This window comes from Myotis yumanensis, unplaced genomic scaffold, assembly GCF_028538775.1.
Source record: "Myotis yumanensis isolate MYYU_CA2020_CCGP unplaced genomic scaffold, mMyoYum1.0.hap1 SCAF_18, whole genome shotgun sequence".
Lineage (NCBI taxonomy): Eukaryota > Metazoa > Chordata > Mammalia > Chiroptera > Vespertilionidae > Myotis > Myotis yumanensis.
Window position 1 is genome coordinate 22,309,867 of NW_027223769.1, and position 6,008 is coordinate 22,315,874.

Consider the following 6,008-nt stretch of genomic DNA (forward strand, 5'->3'; position numbering starts at 1 on the left):
TCACTCTTTTACCTTTGGAATGTCAACTTTTTTCTCAGGTTGCTGGCCTAAAGAAGGTTTAGAATTATACTGTTTTATTCAACAAATTTATATTAATGTCTGCCAGGCATTGGTCTAAGGCCGTGGTCGCCAAACCGCGGCTCACAAGCCACATGCAGCTCTTTGGCCCCTTGAGTGTGGCTCTTTCACAAAATACCACGTGCGGGCACGCACGTACAGTGCGATTGAAACTTTGTGGCCCATGTGCAGAAGTTGGTATTTTGTGGAAAAGCTGGTATTTTGTGGAAGAGCCACACTCAAGGGGCCAAAGAGCCGCATGTGGCTCAAGAGCCATGGTTTGCCGACCACTGGTCTAAAGGATTAGGAACACAGCAGTGAACAAAAGCCAAGTCCCTGCTTTCATAGAACTTATATTCTTTACTTAGGGGTGGGGGTTGGGTGAGCAATTAAGAGACAAGTATATATTATTTGTGGTAGAAGTACATACTAAGAAGAAAAAGCAGAATAAGGAGATAGGTGCTATTTTAAATATGTGATTAGGGAATATCTAGGTAACTAAGTAGAGATCTGGAGATGGAGATCTAAGAGAAAAGAGTAATCCAGACTAGAGGACCACATTTTTTTAGGGAGAGCAAAGGTTCTGGTGTGACTCGAGAGCTAATGAAGGTCAGTGAAGGGCCAGATCTCACAGCCCCCCTTTCCCCCTCCCACCCCCATAAGCCATGCAAAGGAGTGTTTTATAAATGAGATGAAAAGCCACTGAGTTTTGAACAAAGGAATGTTTTTATTAATATGTGGTCTGTTTTTTAATTGATTTCAGATAGGGAGGGAGAGAGAAACATCAATGACAAGAGAGAATTACCAATTGGCTGCCTCTGGCACAGCTCCAAGTGGAGATTAAGCCTGCAACCTGGGCATGTGTCCTGACCAGGAATTAACCTGTGACCTCCTGGTTCATGGGTCGATGCTCAACCACTGAGCCACTCCTGCTGGGCAGAGCAGATGGTTGTTTTTAGAAGATGTAGTTAGCATGTGGAGGACAAGAGTGCAAAGTAGGGAGACCACTTAATGCTATTGCAGTGGGATGTGGAGAGATGATGGCTTAGACTTAGGTGGTTTAAGGTAATAAAAGTCATTGGACTCTGCCTGTGTTCCTGAGGTCAGCAAAATTTGCTGATTGAAAGAGGATTGTGAGAAAGAGCCTAAGATGATTGCAAGGTTTTGGGTCTAAACAACTGAAAAGTAGAGTTACCCTGTATTTACTGAGATGGATGAAACAGGAAGGGCAGGTTTGAAAGGGAAGAGTGAGTATTTGGTTAAGTTTGACATGCCTGTTAGAAGATGGATGGGGATAGCAGCATGTTGAATAGTCTGAATTTTTATTTTCAGTTCAACTCAAGAATGACAAGGGTATGGCTGAGGGACTGCTGTTATAATGGAGTCCCTGGCACAGGGAGGCATCTGGGGGGACCTTTTTTTCCAATGAGTCAGGACTTATCTTCTGTACCTCAGCAAAACGGCAAGCATCTGGTTTGAGACGTGCCAGTATACTGATAAAATGACCTAAGCATGCTGAGTTACCTAAGTAGGAATAACTTCAGAGTGGTGAGCACCTATCCCTCTTGCTGTTAGTTAAACATAGGCTCCAGGAGCACTTGGCATGATAGTAGATAACCAGGTGGTATTCCAGAAGAAACACTTCCTCCTGGCACATCCCTCAGCAAGGTGGTGTTAAAGTGAAAACAATCATCTCACCAAGGCAGAGGGTATAGAGCCAAGATAAGGGCCTGGACTTTAGGAACACTGTGCCATCAATGTGGACTTTTGAAGAGGCAAGAAGGATTAATGAGGTCACAAGTGACCATTAAAGAGCTTATTAGTAGTAAGCTGGCGGGAGAAGCCAGCTCTCACCTCAACGAGGCTGGAGATAGAACTGAAGCAGCAGTAGACAACTTGTTTATGGGGTCAGCAGGAAAATAACAAATAGGATGATAGAAGGATTATAAAGTCCTCATTATTAGCCACATGTGGCTATTGAGCATTTGAAATGTGGCTGGTTCAAATTGAGATATGCTCAAAGTGTAAAAATACACCCTGGATTTCTTAAACTTGGTATAAAAACATTTTTAAATATCTCAATTTTTAACATATTGATTACCCTTGAAATACTACTTTGGATATACTGGGTTAAGTAAGATAGGTGATTAAAATTAGTTTCACCTATTTAGTTTGACTTTTTAAAATATGTCTATTAGAAACTTTTAAATTACATATCTAGCTCAATTTTAAGTTACATATCTAGCTCAAATTATATTTCTATTGGACATTGCTGTTTTAGACAGAAATTCAGGCTTGTATTCCAAGACATGATATCATTCTACTATTATTTGAACCATATCTTACCCTGGAGTCAGCTTCCTTCAGTCCATTTCACCTGTACCTATGTACAGTTCCGCAAGATGCCCGACCGGAAGCACCAGCACCACGCCCCCTGAAGGACTACAAGAGCCAGCGTTCCCTGCGCGCTTCTGGGGGCGGGGCTTGGAAGAACAGCCTCTTTGTGACGTTACGTTCCCTACGCTGCGTGGTTCCGCTCGTTCCCTCGAGGGCGCGCGTCTTGAAGGTGGGAGGGGAGCGTCGGTGACATGGTGGGTTTACTCGGCCAAGGGCACGCGAGCGAGCTGGGGCCCTGGGACTCCCGGTGAGGTGCCCTCGGTCTGCCTTTTCCGAGGCCATATTGTGTGGGAAGAGGTGAGGACCGTCCCACCCCCGATGCGCGCTACGTGGCAAAGTGCTGCTCCTTGCTCGGCAGTGCCGGTGTCCTCCGCGTGTGCGAGCTCTAGCTGCGAGGGGGGTGCCCTCCGCATCCCGCATAACCCGCGGAGGTAGGCGCGCACCTTATTCCTGCTTCACGGGTCTGCAGACGCCCTTGTAACCTTGGGGGTCCGTTGTAACTGGACGAATGGGCCCCAGCCCAGGCCCCTGGAGAAGAGGGTCCGCTGCCGCGTTCATTGAGGAGGGGGCCTCAGCGGAGTGGCTTACGTCCTCCCAACATCGCTAAACCCTTCACTCCCCTGGCAGCCGACCTGCCTTAATTTTTACTTCAAAAGGTGGTGGGTTCTTAAGCTCTTTTCAACTGTCATAACAAGCGGTCTTGGTCTCTTGCGGGACAAAAAAAAAAAAAAAAAAAGCCTGTTTAACGGAGCTATTGTTGCATAGGAAGCAGCTGTTCAAGATCTAGGAGAGAGTGGATTTGAATTTTAGTGGACCCAGTATATAAAAAACATTTCTTCATCTATTGTGCAGGCTCCTCCAGACTCACATGTTAATGAGGTGATATACAGTTCTGGGCTGCTTCATCGTAGGCGTCAGCGTTTCTTACCACAAGTTGTGTCTTCCTTGCTCTTAGTAGCTTGTGGTGTGTATCTCTGGTTTAATTACAGTTTGTTTCTCTGAGTATCTGCCTTCATAAAATATATTGCCCAGTGATAGCCGCATCCCTTCCCCCTAGAAATGAGAGGGAAATCCAGATGGAGGATTTCAGAGTCTCCCATACTTTTCTTATGCTCCAATAGATGCAAGACTTATGTTGGATTTCTGACTTTAAAGTCACAGTTATGTCAGTTTCTGCCAGATTCCTGTTTTAAATCACTCTGGTCTGATTTTCCATGACCAGTTATTGCAGTGACAGGCCTGCACATCTGAACTGCTAAATAGATAGGCATATGAAAGAATTTTAAAAGTTTATTTGAGCAAGAAGCAATACTAACCCTCCAGCACCAAACCGGAAGTGGTTTGGGGCACTCTGCAAGCAGGAGCTAGGGGAAAGACAGAGAAAGTGCATAAGCAAGAAAGGAAATTATTTGATTGGCTATAGCTTAAAGCCTAATTGGCTGTGATTGGTTGTCCTCAGTGTTTTGATGTAAGCTTTGTGGAGGTAAGAAAGGTCCAAACCTACAATTTTATGAGTGTATTTGAACCAAACTGACAATTCCCAGGAAGCAGACCTTGATGGATTGAGAAAATGCTTTAGTGAATAGCAGTTTTGCAACTTATTTTATGTATTAGAATAAAAGGAGAGGTAGGAGGGTTACATGAAATCCATGTAGATTAAGGGGGCTGGAGAAAGCAAAGCAGGGACATCTCTGGGATTGGATAAAAAGGCAAAAGAGAAACACATAGATCTTTTACATTGGTAGATACAGGATAGTCAATCATCAACATTTATAGCACACTAGAGGCCTGATGCATGAAATTCCCGCAAGAGCAGGCCTTCCCCCTCCCCCCGGCTGCCGGCACCAGCTTCCCTCCAGCACCTGGGCCCCGAGCTGCTTCCCTCTTACAGCCGCCCTCAGCCACCTGGGGTGGGACCTGGGCTGGCTTCTCTCCAGCCCTGACTTCACCAGGAAAGACGTCCGGAAGACATCCAGTCTAGCATACTACCCTTTTATTATTAGAGATAGATAGATCAAGATGACGATGAGGGCTTCTATGGTCTCTTGCTCTGGTGGTGGTTGTGCCCTGAGGGATCTGGAAAAGGAGAATACTCTGATATTTCAAAAGTATGTTTTCTTAGATGCAGAAAGACAATAGACAGGTTCACTTAAGGTAAAGATTGACCTTTGTCAAGGGAATCTACAGGCCTAGGACACGACTACCCACCATAACTTGCTTTTAGTTAGGAAGTTTTATATTCAGGTCATCTATGTAGTTACTTTTGGTCTCTGAGTTTGTAAGGCTTGCCATATAGGCCTTCCCTGAGCTTGTCAGGTTTAGGATGTGGCTCCTTTTTCCTTCACATCCAAAGGTTCCTCCAAATTTGGTTTTCCTCCAAATCAGAGGTTCTTTTTAGTATTACTAATCACAGTTGACACTAATTGTGCTCAATATTATAGCAGTTACTTTTTATAGATACTTAATCCTCACAATAACCCCATGGATTACATTTGACTGTAATTATTATTTTAATAGATGAAGAAACAGACACAGGTTAAGCAATCTACCCAGTTCCACACAGTTAATATAAGCGAAGCCATAATTAGAACCCAGAAATGGTGACTAGAACCCACATTCTTCCCAATTCCTATGAGAACACTTGACTAGTGAGAATCTACTGGGCTCTGTCACTTCACTCTGCATCATAAAATGATATAGGAGAAATTAAAGGTTTGCTTTCCTGAGAGGGGCATCAGTGGAGATTTACTGGAGGGAAATACAGAACCAATTTGCACCCTAGCCAGTTTGGCTTAGTGGATAGAATGTCAGCCTGCAGGCTAAAGGGTCCCAGGTTCAATTCTGGTCAGGGGCTCAGTCCTCAGTGAGGGGTGTGCAGGAGGCAGCCAATCAATGATTCTCTCTCATCATTGATGTTTCTATCTCTCTTTCCCTTTCTCTTTGAAGTCAATAAAAATATATTTTTCAAAAAGAGAACCAATTTAGGGTGGAGGGGGTAGAGGAGAGAGAAAAATAAAATGCCTGAAAGTGAGGATAAAAAACAGCTTGGCCCTGGCCGATTTGCTTAATGGATAGAGCGTTGGCCTGGGAACCAAAGGGTCCCCGGTTTAATTCTGGTCAAGGGCACATGTCTGGGTTGCAGGCTTGAACCCCAGTGGGGGGCATGCAGGAGGCAGCCAATCAATGATTCTCATCATTGATGTTTCTGTCTTTCTCCCCCTCTCCCTTTCTGAAGTCAATATATATATATATTTTTTTTTTTTAATTAATTAATTATTTATTTATTTTTAAACAGCTTGAAGAAATAGAAGTCTTCTGGGGTTGATAGGATTTGGGATTTCTTTGATCTTTCCTTAAAGATGAAAATGGGCAGGGAAGTAGGAGAAAATGACCCATAGAGTTTCAGATAAAGAAACCTCTGTGAACACAGGTGAGCTACACAGGAAAGCCTGTTGAAATACACTGGTGCGAGAGTGTAGCATTGTGCATTGGTCCTCCTTTCTGTACTTATGATGGTTGTGATTTTTGATTAGGATCTCAGCACCAGCTCAACC